Source organism: Cupressus sempervirens, chromosome 9 (genome assembly GCF_028749045.1).
Source record: "Cupressus sempervirens isolate cs-2001-9-10 chromosome 9, ASM2874904v1, whole genome shotgun sequence".
Lineage (NCBI taxonomy): Eukaryota > Viridiplantae > Streptophyta > Pinopsida > Cupressales > Cupressaceae > Cupressus > Cupressus sempervirens.
In genome coordinates this window covers 595741056-595761215 of record NC_143126.1, presented here as the reverse complement: position 1 = coordinate 595761215, position 20160 = coordinate 595741056, and positions in this window count along the sequence as shown.

Sequence of the window (20160 nt, the reverse complement as noted above, 5' to 3'; positions counted from 1 at the left end):
CTCTTTTGTCATGCTCTCTTCATGGAAGCATTTTCGCACTTCTACTGAAACCCTATTGTAAACTGCCTCACAATCAGTGATTTGTCTAAATGCTTAGCCCAAACCACGGTCCTAGTGCAAATTGCCTCATAGTTAGCGATTTGTCCACATGCTCAAGACCTCTAGCTCTGATACCACTTGATGTAAGGGACTCCCCTTAATACCATAAACTCATAACAAAAACAAAGAAACAACAAAAAATGTGAGAAACAAATTATAGACTTCTTATTATCGATGCAAATGCAAAATTACAGAATTCTTAATTACAATATGCTAACCCAAATGGGTGCCTTTATTACAAAAATCTACAAGACAATGTTGCAAACTATCACCTAGAGCTGTCCTAGACAATCTTCAGGCCTTTCTTAAATAGGCATTTTTATGCCACTTAGGAAGGTTCTAGATGCTTAAACTTAATACCTAGGATCGACAAACCCTAACAATACACATAGAGTCAGCCAAATACATCTTTGACAATTTATTTTAGAAATTTTGATAGCCCAACTTCTAAAGGCCATAACTCACAAACTATTGCTCTGATTGGTTATTATAACCACTTTTCAGAAATGCCAACTTTTGATCTATAGGTTTCGAACTACATCAACACCCTTTCGTCAAGTTTTTGAACCTCATCTAGGCATTCTAAGGCCTCCAACGGTGAGCTTGAGGATTTTTCTATAAATTTTCCACCAAAAATCTATAATAACTTCTTTGATACTAATGCTTGAGCAATGAGATTTATATGGTAGACTTACAACTTTAAAATGACCCCTCCTATAGAAAATGAGAACATTTTGAGCTCATATGAAAAGCTTACTAAAAATAGTAAGTTCCCATAAATAGTAAACACCATGTCTACTAGTCCTTATTAAAATAGAAAAGGCTGAAAATAAAATATTTTTGGGTGATACAAGATTTCCCTTACACCTAGGATGCTCATGCATCAATAAACTTCTAAGAGAGGTGAATCAAGAGTTTAAACTTCAATCCATAAACCTTTCACCATTCATTAGATGCATTCAATATATAAATTGAAATAACATGTAAAGTAAATGCATCTAAAACATGTAAGTAATCAAACACACATAACACTAGATATGATTACCAAAAAACCCTCCAAATGAGAAGGTAAAATTAGGGTGGGGATGAAACCCACAAATCTTTACTACTGTAGTTGTACAGTGTAGCCAATTAAGGTTATAATGGTTTGACCATGAATCATGATCTTCCCTGTAAAAGGCCTACCCTGTTTAAGGTTTATAAAGATTGTTAAGTCTCACCTTGTTAGAGGATTTCAATACCCTATCAGAAGTGTGCCTAATTAGAGGGCCTTTGGTCATTCACTTGGAATGCCACCTTGTTAAAGGATTTGGTAAAGCCTATTAGAAATACTCCACCTAGGAGATTTAACTAAAATCACCTATTAAAATGTCTCAACATAGATCTTGTGATTGGCACTTGCTTTCCTAATAATAGATCAACTCTACACAAAGTCCTTGATCCTTCATGATTAGATATAACAATGTTGTATCCTTCTCTATCCTTTGTTCCTCTCCAACTAATTTTGCAACACACTCTTACAACTCAGTCACCTTGAAAGCTCTATAAACTCCCTTTGTGTTATTCTACAATTCTTTCCTTCACCCCTTGTACACTTACATTGAAAAGTTTAGGGCTTTGTTCTTTTAAAATGACTTTGGTGGCTTAGGGTAAGGTATGAATCTACAGCTGAGATTCATCCATTTTTCCAATTAAACCTTCTCATTTTCTAATTTGCTACATGTAATTTCATAGGGAATTCACATATAGATTCGACCTTATCTCCAAAAGATCATAATCTATCCTTAGGTTGGCTGAAAAATGGTTTAATATAGTTGTTTGTGCCATTTCAAATAAATATGTCCAATCTATGTTACTCAACATATAAATTTATTGATGCTTGGCATACACTATAATTTTTCTTCTTACTCGACATCTGTACTGCTCAATATCTACTATTTACTCGGCACTTGAATCACTAGGCATGGTCTATCTACTTGAAATTTGAGTGACTCAGCACATGAGTGACTTGGCACTCATTGTAACTCGGCATGGTCTAATATTTACATGTTTTACTCGGCATGCATTACTAGTTTAGCATGAACTAAGTAAAGGACTTAAGTGTGTTGACACTCAATTGTCAAAATCAATCTGAGATCAACACTCTCAAACTCTCAATCTTTCTTCAAGTATTCAAGGCATTCAAGAAATCTCTCTATTGAAGATCAAGGATTAATGCATTCAAGATATTGATGGTATTTATGCAAGATCTATTATTCTAAAATTGAAGATCTCTCTTCATACATTCAAGATCCTTTGTTTCATCTTCTACATTCATCCTCTCGAGATCTACACTCATCTACATACATTCGTAAGGTGGATTTTCAGCACATTCATTTATGATGGTTTGATGTCTCTTTGATTTCCTTTCTATGATTTTGTAGTTGAGTCAACTCTTTTGGAGGTTGTTTGACAACCCATTTTCAAGTTTGCATCTCACAAGGTATTTCATCTTCCTCTCTTTCATTTATCTATACTTTATTATTTTGTCATATCTTTATATCTCATCTCTATATTGCATATCTTATTATTTAAACCCTCTAAAGGTGGAGGTGAGAAGGAAATAATTCTAAGTTATTTGTCCCTTTTGCATTAGGGTTTTTCATTGATATTTCTTTTTTTGTGAATAAAAATCAATTAAAGGGGGGGATCTTGGTCTTGCCTCTTCTAAATGTGTTCAGGTGATTAATTCAAGAGGTGGATCTGCTATGATGTGGAGCCTACACAAATTTGGAGGTTTATTTGGCATAGTTTTGTCCCCATATTATTTCTATAGAGGTTTGGAGGTAGTTCCCCCAAAAAAAGGTCAAGGGGCAGTACCCCTGTAGGGTCTTAGGGTAACACCCCAATTGTGCTCCCTATCATAGTATAGAGTGGGGTCAAGGAGCAACACCCCCACAAAGGTTTTCAATAGTTCCCCCAAAGCCAAAAATGACCTTATATTGTAAAAGGCATCTACTGGTATTTTTTCTTATTGGGTGACTTATCCTAGCCCTAATTTTGTAAGCATCAAAAACTTGTATAAAAAGGCTTAGGATTAGGGATTTTATAATGTAATAGTGATATTGTAGCTTCTTGTGGTAGAATTGAGCTGTAAGGGATTGTGGATTGTAATAATTGGATAGTAATAATATTGGACTTGTTGTTGGTGGATGTAGCCCAAGGATTGGGTGAACCATGTTAAATCTTGGTGTCTTGCGTTCCCTTATGTGTGATCTATTATTTTTTGATATTGGTTATATTTGCGTGTAACTATTATTTATGTTTGAGGTTAATCTTTTTTTTTTTTTTTAAGCTAGACCATCATTATATTTTTTAGCAATCCTTTGGAGTGATGTTAGACAAGGGTAAGCTAAAGGTGGAGAAGTTTAATGGCCAAAAATTTCAGTTGTGGAAGATGCAAATGGAACTATGACAGATGAGGACTAGGATATTTTGGACAAAAAGGAATTTGGAAGCATTTGATTATGCTTGGCACCATTAGTGATATTTAACATTACAAAAGCAAAGACAACAAAAGAGTTGATGCAAACCCTAGTGAAACTATATGAAAAGCCCTCTGCTTTAAAAAAGGTATTTCTTATTAAACATTTATTTAATATGAAGATAACAAAAGGTTGATATGTTGCAGATCATTTAATAAGTTTAATACTATTACTAGTCAGTTATCTTCTCTGGGTATTAATTTTGTTGAAGAAATTAGGGCTCTCTTGATTTTGTGTTATTTGCCTAAAAGCTAGAATGGCTTGATAATGGTTGTGAGTAATTATGTTTCTAGATGTAATACCCTAAAATTTGATGATGTGATTGGTGTTATTCTGAGTGAGAAAAATCATAGGAAAACCTTAGCTGGATCTACATCAGGAAGCACTTTTAATGCGCAAAGTAGAGGCAGAATGACTGAGGAAATAATTTTAGAAATCATGAGAAATAAAGAGGAAAGTCAAAGGGGAAGAGGTCTCAATCCAAAGGACCAAGAGATTGTTGGTACTCTGGTAAACAAGGGCATAAGAAGAAATATTTTTGGACTCAAAAGAATAGCAAAGGAGACAAACTAGAAGGGAACAAGGAGGAAAATATGGTAAGTAATAAATCCAAAGAGGATGCTTTACTTCTTTCTTTATAAAGTATTGATGATTCATGGATTTTATATTTTGGTGCTTCATTTCATGCTACATCTCATAGAGGTTATTTTTATTGATTACGTCTAAGGGGATTTTGGGCTTGTTTATTTGGGGGATAATGAACCCTGTCAAATTGTTGGAAAGGAAAGAGTTAAGATTAAGTTATAGAATGGGAATCATTGACTACTACATGAGGTAAGACATGTTCAAAGGCTAAGTAGGAATTTAATTTTACTAGGGCAACTCAATGATGATGATTGTGTAATTACTTTTAACAATAAAAATTGCAAAGTTTCAAAAGGTTCCCTTATAGTAGCAAAAGATGTGAAAGTAGGCACCTTATATCTTTTTACAAGTCATATTGTTCCTTCTAATTTGATTTTTTCAAAGAAAAATGAATGTTTAGGAATAGTTGTTATAGTTGAGTAGGGAGAACAAATAACTATTGTAGATTTTGATAGAGTGTTATGGCACAATAGACTTGGGGACATGAGTGAGAAAGGTATGAAAGTACTTCATTCAAAGAAATTTTTATCAGGTCTAAAATGTGTTAATATGGATTTCTATGAAATTTGTGTGTATGGAAAACAAAAGAGAGTGAGTTTTGTGAAGACTAAGAAGGAAAAAAAAAGTTAGAGATTAGAGCTCAGGCATACAGATGTATGGGGAGCAGCTCAAGTTTATTCCCTTGGTAGATCCCATTATTATGGGACATTTATTTATGATGCAACTAGAAAAGTATGGGTTTATTTCCTTAGACATAAATTTGATGTATTTCAAACTTTTAAGAAATGGAATTGCTTGGTTGAAAATGAGATTGGTAAGAAATTAGAATGTCTCAGATCTTATAATGGTGGTGAGTATTGTAGTCATAAATTTGAAGATTATTGCTCCAGTAATGGTATTCATTAACAAAAAATTGTTTGAAGGACTCTACAGAAAAATGGAGTGGTTGAACGCATGAACTGGACTATAATTGAGCATACAAGAAGCATGAGATTGCATGCAGGGTTTCCCTTAAACATGTGGGTAGAGGTTGTCAATACTATTGTATACTTGATTAATAGAGGTCCCTCTACTCCTTTGGATTTTGGTATTCTAGAGGAAACATAGACTTGTAAGAAAGTGAGTTATTCTTTTCTCAAAACCTTTGGTTGTGAAGCATTTGCTCATATAGATTTTGACAATAGAATCAAGCTAGAAGCTAAGTCAAAGAAATGTGTATTTGCTGGATATGAAATTAATGAATTTGGTTATAGGCTTTGGAATTTTTCAAAACATAAAATTGTAAGAAGTAGGGATGTAATATTCAATGAGAAAGTGTTGTACAAAGATCCATTGCAGAAACATGAGAAGAAATAAAATGATTATGTAGTGTTGGATGATACTCCAAAGGATGATGTTCTAGTAGTTCCTCATGATCTGCAATAATTGGAATAACAAATACCATACACCCCAGTGAATGATAGATGGTCAACAAGGCTAAGTAGACCTCCAAAAATAGTTTATCCTTCTTTATATTATATTTTACTTACTGATGTTGGTGAACCTAAATGTTATGATGAAGCTGTGCAGGTGGATACTAAGATTCAATGGGAGTTTGTAATGAAAGATGAAATGGACTCTTTTCTGAAAAATAAGACTTGGGATTTATGCAAGCTACCTGTAGGTAAAAGGGTTTTACAGAATAAGTGGGTTTATAGGTTGAAAGAAGAGGATGGAGGTAAGAAAATATTTAGAGCCAAGTTAGTGATAAAAGGATTTGCACAAAATAAGGGCACTGATTTTGATGAGATATTTTCTTTTGTTAAAATGGCTTCTATTTGCATTGTTTTAAGTGTTGTGGATATTGAAGATTTACATTTGGAGCAGCTTGATGTTAAAATAACTTTTCTTCATGGTTATTTGGATGAAGAGATCTATATGACATAGCCATAGGGATTTGAGGTCCAAGGTAATGAGAACTTAGTGTGTAGATTGAAGAAAAGTTTATATGGCTTGAAGCAAGCACCTCGGCAATGGTATCTGAAATTTGATATTTTTATGCATGAGCAAGGCTATAGTAGGTGTCATTCAAGTCATTGTGTTTATTTTAAGAGGTTAGATGATGACAACTACATTATTTTATGTTTATATATTGATGATATGCTTGTAGCTAGGTCTTACATGGATCACATTAAGTGGTTAAAAGAATAGTTAGCATATTCATTTTCTATGAAGAATTTGGAAGCAACAAAACAAATCCTTGGTATGAAGATTTGTAGAAATAGGAAGAATAGGAAATTGAAATTATCTTAGGCTGATTATATTGCAAAGGTGTTGCAATGTTTCTCTATGGAGAATGTTAAAGGTATCAGCACACATTTACCTATTCATTTGAAGTTGACTAAGGAGATGTGTCCCAAGACACAAGAAGAGAAGGATAAGATGTCTAAGGTACCTTATGCTTTAGCTGTAGGAAGCTTGATGTATGCTATGGTATGTACTAGGCTAGATATTGCACATGTAGTGAGAGTTGTTAGTAGGTATATGAGTCATCTAGGAATTCAACATTGGAATGTAATTAAATGGATTCTCTAAATATTTGAGAGGAACATCCAGTAAGTGTTTACATTTTGGAGAATATACTACCAATTTATAGGTATATTTTGACTAAAATTTGGTAGGGGATATTGATAGTAGGCAAAGTAGTAAAGGTTGTGTATTTACTATTGGTGGAGTAGCAGTGAGCTGGGTTTCTAGGTTGCAGAAGGTTAATGCTTTATCTATTATAGAGGTAGAATATTTTTCTACTATAGAGGCAGCCAAGGAGATGATATATCTTTAATTTTTCATGGAAGAGTTGGGACATCCATAGAGGGATAATTTTTTTCATACAGATAGCTAGAGTGCCATTCATCTTACAAAGAATTCAGCTCTGTATTCAAAGACAAAACATATATAGTTGTGGTACCATTTCATTTGGTTAGTTTTGGATGATGGAAAATTAAAGTTGGAGAAGATACATACACATGAGAATCCAATGGATATGTTTACAAATGTAGTGACAAGGGAGAAGTTGAACTTCTCTATAGTTTTGGTTGGTCTTCTAGACTAAATAGAATAAAAGAGTAATAGAGTCTAGGTTGGTTTGATATTCTAGTGGGAGCTACATGTAGAAGGGCTATGATTAGTCTCCAAGTGGAAGGTTGTTATTGTGGAGCCTAATTAGTCTCCAAGTGGTGGATTGTTGTGATGTGGAGCCTAATAAGAGTTAGAGGTTTATTCAATGTGGTTTTGTCTCCATATTATTTATACAGGGGTTTGGGGGCAACACCCCCAAGATAGGGTAAAGGGGAAATACTCCTACAAGGTCTTGGGGTAGCACCCCAGGTGCACTCCCTATCCTAGTACAAGGTGGGGTTGAGGAGCAATGCCCCCGCTGGGTTTTTTGGAGGTAGCACTTCTGAAGCTAAAAATGACCTTATATTGTAAAAGGTGTCGATTGGTATTTTTTCTTATTGGATGACTATTCTAGCCCTAATTTTGTAAGTGGCAAAAACTTGTATAAAATGGCTTAGGGTTAGGGATTTCATAATGTAGTGGTGATATTGTAGCTTCTTGTATTGGTATTGAGCTATAAGGGATTGTGGATTGTAATCACTGGATAATAATAACATTGGACTTGTTGTTGGTGGACGTAGCCTAGGAATTGGGTGAACCACATTAAATCTTGGTGTCTTGTGTTCTCTTATGTGTGATCTATTATTTTCTAATATTTGTTATATTTTCATGTAATTGTTATTTTTGTCTAATATTAATCATAACAAGATCTTGGTCTTTAAAGTTAGTGATCATCTATAGCTTGCAAGAGCTGCATGTCCTAGGTCATAACCTCTTCTTTATCAAGTAAAGCTCTATCCATTCTATACACTTTCACTTGTTTGGAGATTCTTATCCTTCATCCAAAGATCCTTATTTCACCTATTTACATAGGGGATTTAATAGGTCCAATCTTGTTCTTCTTCCCTTATTCTTGGAGATGTGATCTTGATCAAGCACTCCTCTTAGGTGGATGCCTTTTATTAAGATATTTCTCTTGATGATTCTCTTTCCATAAGCGATATACCTTTTTCATAATTTTCTATATTCTTAGATTGTAGGAGTTACAACTTCTCTCTATGAATGTATTCCACATTGTTTCTATAATGATATCTCCTTGTTGCATAAGTAGGTATCCTATTTCTCTTCCTTCTCATGTCTATTGTATATAGACATGATAAGGAGGGGCATATATACACCCTCTATGTACATAATTTTCCCTCTAGGTATGACTTCTAAATCATTCTCAAATCTACTTTTCTTCTCAATAGTAGGGATTTCATCTTTGCTACACAATTTATGATTAGTAACCATAGGTGTTCCAATAGGTTTGCAACTTTCCAAACCAAATTTCTTCAACAAATATTTAAGATACTTATCTTGTGATATGAAGATACCATCATTATTTTGAATGATCTTCAATCCCAAGAAATATTTCATCTCACAAATTATACTCATGTCAAACACCTTCTTCATCTCTTCTACAAATTCTTTACATTCTTCATCTTCTCCAAATATTATGTCATCCACAAATACCTCAATAATCAGTAAGCCTTTGTCAATATTTTTCAAATACAAATTACTACTAGCGTTACCTTTTAACAATTCCAAACTTGATTGATACTTTTCCAATATCACATACTAGGCTCTAGGTGCTTGTTTCAATCCATACAATTCTCTCTTCAGTTTGAAAACCATATCTTTTTATCTTTTAATGGAAAACCATCAAGATTCTCAATGTATACCTCTTCTTCTAGCACAATATTTAGAAATTTTGATTTTAAATCCATTTGTTGAGCCTTGAATTTCTTCTTAGTTTCATATGCCAAAAATATTCTAACTACTTCTATTCTAGAAATAGGTGCAATTTTTTCCTCAAAATAAATTCCTTATTGTTTTGAATAGCCTTTACATACTGACCTTTCTTTGTTTCTTATAACCTCACCTTGTTCATTCATCTTATTTCTTAATACCCACTTAGTCCTAATAACATTCTCATCCTTAGGTCTAGGAACCAATTCCCATGTATTGTTCTTTTTAATCTTCTCTAGCTCTTCTTTCATAGCTTTAATCCAAAAATTATCTTTGCTAGCTTCATCAGAATTTTTTGGTCCAACTTGAGAAATAAAAAATAGTTCTTCTTCTACCTTATTTGATGTCACAACTCCCCTATCATTTCTTTCAATAATTTGATCAAAAGTGTGATTCTTTATCAAGTTTCTATTAAGTGTGATTGCTTCAACTCTTACTTCTGCTCTAGGTTCAAATATTGGTTCTTCTCTCTAAATTTCATTCTGCAAATCTTTGTTAGTTTCATAAAATAAATCTTGATCAACATTTTCTCTATTAGGCCTTAGATTAGTTTCTTAACTAGTATTTTAATCAAGCATCCTTTCTTGAATTTTAAACTTCTCACCAACTCTTACATTTGTGCTCTCAACAATAGTCTTAGTTCTCTAATTGAACAATTTATATGTGTTACTTTTAAATGAATATCCAAGAAACATACCTGCATCACTTATTGAATCAAAATTTCTAATGCCATCATCTCTCTTAATGTAACATTTACTTCCAAAGGTTCTCAAATACTTCATAGAAGGGGCATGTCCAAACCAAAGTTCATCAGGTCTCTTACCATTGCCTTTCTTGATTTGTACTATGTTTATAGTGTTCATATTTATCTTTGATAATATAGGTATTCTCTATAAACTACAACTAATATCCATTGTCCAATAGTTTTCCAACACTCAAACGAATATATTTCAAACCATCAACATAGTAAACATCAACATAGTAAACATTTAGAAGAATAACGAAAAAGTTCATTACAAGTCCAACATTTAAAGACTTTTTTACCTTTAGGTTCTCTCTTCACAAGAAAGGTAAGACCTTCCTCAGTCTTCTTATCTTCTTCAACTTTCATTTGGCTACTACTGGTATAATATCCACTTGTATCTATAGTCTTTGTCAACATGAGTTGAACACTTAATGCACTGAAAGAAGTTTCAACTCTAGGTAATTCTCCACTCTTTCTCATCCACATATCTACTAATTACACTCTTCCAAGAAGAGATTCTCTCTTACTTGTTCAATCATTTGTGTTTTCTGTCCATCTATATGTAGGTGTCAAAGTCTTCAATATCTTCCATACAACTTCATCTAATGATTTCTTTCCTCAACAAATTTTAATTCCTTTAATAATCTATGATATTCTACCAAAATAACTTCTTCCAAATTCATCTTCTGTCATTTTAGCATTTTGAAATTAGAAAATGCAATTTTTTAATCTAACCTTCTGAACATGATTATCACCTTCATATGTACTTTGCGAAGCAATCCCACTTTCATGAGCAAGTCCAAAGATTTTATCTCAGAAAATTCAGTTTTAGGAAGAGTTGATAATAATGATTCTCTAGCAAGCACATTGAACATGAATACATCTTTCTAATTTTCATCATAACCTTCAAGCTTATCTTCTTCAATCACATCTATTTTACTCTTAGTAATCAACCAATAACCTAGTCCCATGCATAGAAAATGTGTATTCATCTTTTCCTTCCAAGTGTCATAGTTAACTCCATCAAACTTTAGATTTTCTTTCCTAAAGTGACTTGCCATAGATCTTCTTAAGTTGTTAAGATTTTTCTTCAAGGACTTGATGCTCTGATACCAGTTGTTAAAAAGAAAAGTCCACCAAGATAACTTGGGGGACGGGGAGGGGTGAATCAATTATGTAATTAAAACAACTATCAATATCTATTTTTATTTTGAAATATGTAAACAATAGATGCAACAAACATAGAAAGATAACCATACACAATAACACTAGATATGTTAATTAGGAAAACCCTTGACAGAGGAAAAACCCTAGTGGGGATGATAACCACAAAATGATGTACTAATATGAATGTTTATTATGAAAAAATAGACTCTTATAGTAGTCAATTAAATACATTCATTTAGAGACTTTGAATCCATGTTAGGAGTTGTGACAACTTGATGTAGGATCATCTTGCATCATGAAAAAGGGGGTGTGATCAATATATATATATATTGTGGAGGGGAGAGAGAGAGAGAGAGTCATGCAAATTAAAGGAAAAATAAAAATAAAAGAAGGAAAAAAGAGGAGAAAGAGGAATTTCTATTTTCAAGGTGCATAGGTGGTGTAAATAGAAAAATAAGAAAAATAAATTTCATTCCTTTTATCAAAGTGTGTAGGTGGCATCTTAGAAGTTTGTGAAAAGTTCTTAAATCATGCATTTAATATTTGTTTTGATCCACAAAAGAAATATAATTTTCTAATTGGATCACATGGTGGTGCTTAGTTGTATTTGGGTGAGAATTTAATGTTTGTTTTAAGATAGTTGTATTTACCTTTTATCTCACATTGGTTGTGTTTGTAATATCTTGGGTGCTAAGTGCCTGTATAAGAAAGGCTTATGAGCATTTGTAATCAATCTCTTCAAGTGTAATCTCTTGTAGTGAAGCTCATGTAGTGTAAGCTCTTGTAGTGAAGCTCTCATTGTCTAATCTCTTGTAAACAAGCTTGGAGGTGAAAAACCTTAGTGTGTAAGATCTTGAGAGGAAGTTTCTTCTTGGTGAAGCTCTTCTTTGTGGAAGTTCTCTTGGTGGAAGCTCTGGGTGGTAGCTTACAGCTTAGACTTGTAGATTACTATAATGAAGGTGTCTATGTGGGTTAGCATATTATAATTGTGAATTCTATAATTCTACATTTGTGGCAATAATAAGAAGTCCATATTTTGTTCTCACATTTTCTATTGTTTCTTTGTTTTTGTTATGGGTTTATTGTATTAAGGAGATCACCATTCATTATTGTTATCAGAGTGGAAGTTCTTGAGCACGTGGATAGATCATCAAATGTGAGGTAGTTTACACCAAGACCTTGGGTTGAGTAAAGTTTTCCAAGAAGGAGTTCTTGATTGTGTAGACTAATCACCAATTGTGATGTAGTTTTCATGAGGTGCTTGTGTTGCATGAAGTTTGTCTTGTGAATATTTGAGCATGGATAAGAGAAATAAGAAGATGAATTTTGTGATTGGATGGATTATGAGGATTCATAGACTTGAGAAAATTAGAGCAAGAAATCAAGAGGCATTGTGAGTTGCATTCTTTGATTTATAGAAGCAAGTGAATTAATTTGAAGTGGAGTTGTGAAAGAGAAGAGCACATCACCATAAAATAGACATTGACAATTCTTTGAATGTAGAAAAGAAAGAAGACCTAATGGAGTATCACACACAAGATACAAAAGAAGAGCAAGAGGATGAAGATGAAAATATTTGTGAACCTAAAATTGAAGAGGATGAAAGAGAGGAGGAGGAGCATGAAGATGATAGGATTCATGAGCCCAAATGAGATCAAGATGATTACAAGACTGTAGTAGTGGAGGAAGAGTCTAATGCCTTAGTTGGAGATCAAACAAGTGAATCAATTATATGCCTTGTTGACAACATGGAAGAAGAAAGAGCAGTTGAATATGTCAAAGTGGTAAATTCTTACAAATCATGGGATGTTGTCTTTGAGATGAATTTGGAAGATGATGATGGTTTGCATGAGGATCTTGTTAGTGATGTGTGGTATGAAAAGGAAGATTGATATGGTGTTGCTAAGTTTATTACAGGTGTGATTAATTCAACAAGATTTGAGGAGGATGAAAGTTGTACTTGGACAAAGTTCATTGAAGAGGAGGATTTTTTAGTAGTAGACACTTATTCCAGCTAGGTGTTGGAAAAGAAGAAAGAAGGAAATATATTGATGGCAGATACTTGTTCCAACAAGGTGTCGGAAGAGAAGAAAAATAAATTTATAAAATTTTCATTGTCAATTGCTTGATATTGTGAATTCATATACACAAAACTTTTCCTACCATGGGTGTCTAATGTAGGAGCATCTTGCATCATGAAAAGGGGGTGTTATAAAAATTATATATATATATATATATATAGTGGAGGAGAGAGAAAGTGACACAAATTAGAGGAAAAATAATAATAAAATAAAAGAAGGGAGGGTAAAAGCACTAAATTGTGTCACCCTTTTATAAAGGAAAGAGATATCAAAACTTAAATTGTTCAACTTTAATGATAGAAAAGGGACATTTGTGTTCAAAATTTGAAGATGATGTAAACTAATAAAATGTGTAGAATTGGATGAAGTTTATGCTTGTAATTTTTTATTTTTAAATTGAGTGAAAATTTTATCATATTTTTAATTTTTAAAGACTATTTTAAAAAATTTATAAATGCTAAAAATATAGAGTTTCATTCCCACCAAACAAATATATGAAAATGATCATATTTTGGTCTGATTTTGAACTATGTTGTAGTCAATATGTATACTTAGAGGACAAAAAAAAATTGATTTTGAACTTATATGTTTCAAGTTATAAGTATTCAAAGTTGAAATTATCAGAAATTGAAAAAAAAATTTCCACCAAACTTTTTCTATCAAATCTACATATTTTTTAAAACAAATTACATATTCTTGAAGATGACTCTCTCCTCTAGAGGTACACATAAATTTTTTATTTTTTGAACATGATTTACTATATTTTTTTTCTTTTTTTGAACAGACATCTTGTTGAATCTTAAAAAACCTACTTGCAATATTTTATAAATATAATATATTTTAAATAATCAAAATACTACAAAATTTATATTACCATAATCTTGACACAAAGAACTTCAAAAGGGTATTTTTAGTTTTTGGAAAAACTTGATTTTGTATGGTTAAATTAGTATTGAAAGTGAAAAGTTTTGAGAAATTGCATCTTTTGCTTTTGTGGTTGCCACTTAAGATGACATGTAGATAGTTACAGTCAAAACCCTTTCAGTCATAACCCTTATGGCCAAAAGGGTTTTGACCGTAACCCTTGTCAGCCCAAAAAAACCACTAGTGGTTACATTGGTAGTTTCATATAAAATAATTTGATTTTAATTTGAATTTATAATATTGCATAGTAAATTATGAAATTTTTAGGAGAATTTTCAAATAAAAATTTGTTGAAGTTGAGTTTATCAATTGTTTTTTTTTTTTTGTTTGGTAAATGGCCAAAGCCTTGTACTATATTAATGGAATAATAAAAATTTATGAGTTTCTCCATTCTCACGAGCACTGGTAGGAAAGAATGGAGAAACAAACCTCTAGTCTAGCCTTGGACCAAAGTCATTTATTATACAAAAATAAAAGGAGCATATCCCAATAATAAACTAATCAAAAAATTTAGGCGATTTGAATACATTATTACTTTGGTTATAAGGGGATGGAAAACCCACAGAGCACTGAGTAATGCAGCCTTGGTTTTAGAATAAGAGCCCTGAATACAACAAAAGAACCACAAACTAACTATAGAACCTAGTTAAATGTTAGTCCAAGATGAGATATAAACATAGACCATACCAATATAATCCAAGAAGGAAAAGCAACTATAGAGTGATTTGGAAAAATCCTCAAAAAAGAGTGACTGGTACGAAATTATAATGCCAAGAATTGATCTCAAAATTATATCATTTTAGACTCAATACTAGAGTATATCTAGTTAATTGGTATGTTACACTAAAGTGACATAAGGGTGAGAATTTTTATTATTTTTTAATTTTAATAGATTAAACAAGTACTCTTGCTAGTAATATTCATTTCATTTGATACTTTTATTAATGTGTTACCCATGTTACATTATAATACTATGACTTCTAAAAATGATTAACAGATGTTGTGTTTATCAATTGTTTCATCTAGAGTTTAATGATAATTACAAAGGATTGTCAATAATGTATTTTTTTTCACCGAGTTATTTTTATGTACTCTATATTGAAGTATTGAAATATATTTCTAGTGGAATCTTATTTAAAATATTTTCATGAAGATCAAAGTATTGAATGGGTAATAAAAAGGTGAGATCAAGGAAATATGATAGAATAAGAGACAAAATGAAAGATCATACAAAATGTAATCAAAACCAACCTACTAAAGTTAATGAAGAAGATGAGATTCATGAAGAGGTTGAGATTCATGAAGATGAACAAATTGGTAGTTCTAATGATAGAAATATATTATTTGGTGTAGGAAATTTGATGGATTTGGATGAGGACCTATTTTTTAGTCAAATTCCATCTATAGAAATGATAAAAGAGAACACTATTAAAAATCATTTCCAAAACATGTGGGATGAATATTTTTTTTTAAAATTATATTTGGAAAGGCACAATTATTTGTCAAGTTATTTAGAAGAAAAGATATGAGGCCTATTTTGGAGTTGTTGGGTGTTGGTAACAGGGAAAACCTGTTGGAAATATTCAAGATATGACAAGTTACTGAGAGGGGAGGGGTGAATCAGTAACTTCTAAAATTTCAAATAATAAAACTGTATACTGATATATTCATCATTCATCCAAGTAACCTATTGTAAGCATGAAACAAAATCATTTGCAACACTTGAACACATAGATTTGGTGACCCAGAAACCTTCCAAATAGAAAGTAAAACTGGGGTGGGGATGAAACCCACAAGCTTCGTTACTGCAGTATGAAGTTGGCCGGTTAAGGCTTACAATGACCACTTCTGGTGATCTGCCCTGTTAGGAGCACAAAGGATTGCTAGATCCACCTTGTTAGAGGATTTCCAAACATACAATAAAGTATGCACTCTGTTAGGAGATTTACAAAAGACTGTTAAGTCTACCTTGTTAAAGGATTTGCAAAAACTGATTCAACTGTTAGAATGAAACAGTGGATCTGATTACAACTGATTGCTGATAAGATCCGCTATGCTCTGATTCACCTTGATGTGATAGATAAAACTTTTCTGCTTCAAAACTAGACCTGCTGAATATCTTCACAATTCAGCCCACATACTTTCGCACGCATGTATTTCTTTCGCACTTTCACACATTCACACTTTTACATTTCCACTCATTACCATTTCAATCACTGTTGTTTACAATACATTGCATATATATACCATCCATATGAATAATACATGCAAGGTCAGCTAAACAATACATGCAAGGTTGGCTAAAACAACAAGTGCAAATCTCTATACAAAGTCAGCCCAAGGTAAAAACTCGGGTTCATTGAACTGACTCGGTGTCCTTCTGATACTCGGCATCCACTGCGTTACTCGGCATCGTCATGCACTCGGTAGAAGTGAAGTCACGGTTCATACTAAACACTTCGAATAGTTCTGAACTCGGTAACCACTAGAGACTCGGTAGAAGAGATGTCACTCGGTGAATACTTCTATCTGAACTGTTGCTCGGTGATCAAAGGAAATACTTGATAGAACCTTGTGACTCGGTGATATTTAGTTTCCTTGATATCCATCTGAGCTCGGTAAAAATTAATTTCCTTGATAACCTCAAGAGCTCGGTTATCATGAAGTTCTCGGTTACATCTTAGTACATCTTTACTCGGTCAAAATTGATTCCTTTCTTTATCTTGAACACTCGGTAAACACTGATTGCTTTGTTCACCTTGATCACTCGGTAAACACTGACTTCTTTGTTCACCTTGATTACTCGGTAAACACTGACTTCTTTGTTCACCTTGATTACTCGGTAAACACTGAGAACTAGGTAAAGCTTGGTTTCTGGTGTGAGCTCGGTAAGCATTCAGAATCCAATAAGTGTTGTAACTAATGACAAAAATGTATCATAATGCCAACAAAACCATGTGCATAATGTTGATAAAACAATAGTTGAAAATTTGCAAACTACTTATAACAAAATTGACAACACAACTGCAGGAGGCAACTTGAGCACTGCATGTAGAGCATTGATGACTACTATATCTAGTAGAAAGTTGACACATAGAAAACAAGAATGTGTAATTTCAAATTTACTACATGTATCTAGAAGAAGTATTCAAAGATACATTAGGAGGAGAATATGCTAGATGAAAACATTGAGAATATATTTGCAGAGTTCCTCAAAAAGACAATTTTTTTGAATATGTAAAAAGATAGGTTATTGAATTTTGGACCACATCATCTTGTGTTTCTTCCAATAGATGTGATACTATACAAATTAAAGATCAAGAGACGGGGGCAAAAATTGAACATCCAAAACATTTTATAGATATAACACAAAGTGAATTATTTCAAACATTTAAGAAAGAATTTTCAAATGTGAAAATATGTCAGAGAATGTTTGAGAGCATGTGTCCTTCCTTTATATGCATAAATAAGATACGTGAAACTTGTTGTTCTCAAAAACATGTTGAATTTGGTCTACACTTGCAATCATATAAAAAAGTTATTGCAGTACTTAATCCAAATTTTGTCATCCCTAGAAGTATATCATAATTTGTGAAGTCTATATTATGTGATAAATTAGAATATTCAGATGAGTTAAAAGTACAATGCATCATAAATCAATGTCCAGATTGTAGAGATTTATCTAAATTTCCATTGCAAATTGAGAATATTGATGAATCGACACCAATTTCAAGGATGAGATATGAATATGAGACATACCAAAATACGATAGGAGTTGATTCCAAAAAAAAAGTACTGAAGGAGAGTGAATTGCAGTATGATGAGTTTATGAAAAAGTTTTGTCAATTGATATATCCACATATCCAACATTGTTGTGGTGCATGATGTCAAGCTAAAGAATTTCATGATTCAAAAAATTGTTTTCCACCTGGTTGTATTATTTCAGTTGTAGCTTTCTCTTAGAACTATATATTTTCACCACAGACAGAGCTTCAAGGGCAATATTTGTATTCTAAACAATTTACAATATTTGTGCAAGTGGCTTATAGACATGCACAATTTGAGGTGGATGAGATAGAAAGTTGGGAGGAAAATGAATGCATTATCATCAAGGAGGTTCATTTCTATATTAGTGATGATAGAGTTCATGATAGGAGCTATGTCACTCATTTTTTTGCAATGTTCTCTGAAGATCTTAGAAATCATGGAATAAATGTTTCAAAGCAATGGATCTAGTCTACTAGTTGTGTAGGTTATTGTACATGTATGTGTACATTTTTATTTAACTTAAAATTTAAAACTCATATTGATTTGTACATGTATGTGTACATTTTTATTTAACTTAAAATTTAAAACTCATATTGATTTGTACATGTATTTCAATTTAATGTATATGTATAATTTGATTTTTAATAATCTCATTTCATGAACTCATAGGATAATTTAAATCTACAAAAGAATTTATTTGGTTAGCCATGAAACATGCTAGAAGCAATGTTAGGTTTTTGTGAAACTTCTTTGAAAGTGGACATGGAAAAGGGGAGCATGATGGAGCAGGAGCATGTATAAAGTGCACACTTCAACAACATGAACTTGCAAGTATATATGTACATACGGTTAGTGTGTTCTTGATCTACTTATAACATATATACATGTATAGATTCTCTCTAGAAATATTTAATGTATTGATCTACTTATAACACACACACACACACACACACACACACACACACACACACACACACACACACACACACACACATCTATATATATCATGTAATTTAAATTATATGTGCATGCATGTTACACATTCAGGTGATAGGATAGAGAGTACGAATTATATTATTGAATGGTACAAAAATCATTTTGCTACTCGAGATACTAAATACAATAAGTGCTATTTTTTGGAAGTGAAAGGTAAATATTATATATTTGATATAATACACATGTGTATATATTCTTATGATTCAAATTTTTAATTAAATTATCTATATTGTATGTTCAGTTATAGATTGATCTAATCCTTACAATTGCCAAATGATTTCTGGTATTAGAAGTTTACATCAAGTGGTGACTACAAGACACTACAAACCTCCAGTGATTAAAGTACAAGAGAAATCATATTTTTGTGATAACTACATGACGGAAAATCCAATGACTGTATGTGAAAATATTGCCAATGCATATGTTTCACATTGGGATTTGAAGGACATAATCAAAAAGCCTCTTTTTGAAGATGGTGACATTGACATTGACATTCATGATCCTATATATTCAGCTAATTATGAGCATGTTTCTAATTTAGTTATGGTAGGTTTGTGGCATGTATTATACACACATCCACACACACACACACACCCACCCACACACACACACACACACACACACACACACACGTTCACTAAAATAAACTTATATATATTAAAGTTTTCACTTTATAAACATGTCTATTTTTATGTACATGTAGGAGATTTTTTTTTGTCCAATCCTTAGCAGATAATGTAGAAAATGTAGACTATTATCTTCTAAGATGCACAAAAGAAAAACATAAGTTGCTAGAAGGAACTATAGATGCCAATGGATAGTCATATCCAATTGGATTAGTTGTTGTTAAAGGAAATATTATCAACAAAATAGGATAACTGATAGTGGTATTGAATTTATTGAATACATGTGTGGAGAAAAGGTTTTACAATATAGTAACCATGTTATAGTGACAAAGTTGCAATTTGACACAATACCAAGAAGAGCACATCATGGAAATCAAAAGTAGAAATTGTCTATTGAAGAACATGAAAACATTCTAGAGATAATAAAAAATAGAGAGGATCCTAACAATACAATGTTTGTGGAGCTCTAGTTCAGCTTTTTGTACTTATGTTCTACATACAGCTCTCATACTTTCATATTTACTACATACACATCATTTTGGATATGTTTTTTATAAATTTATATACATTTGATCATGGATCTTGGATATATGGTATAAATTATGAACATTTATTGTTATTTATATTTTGTGTATGGTTTGATGTATATATATGTATACATCCCATTAGGACTTCCCCTTAAGATTTCCCCTTAAGAC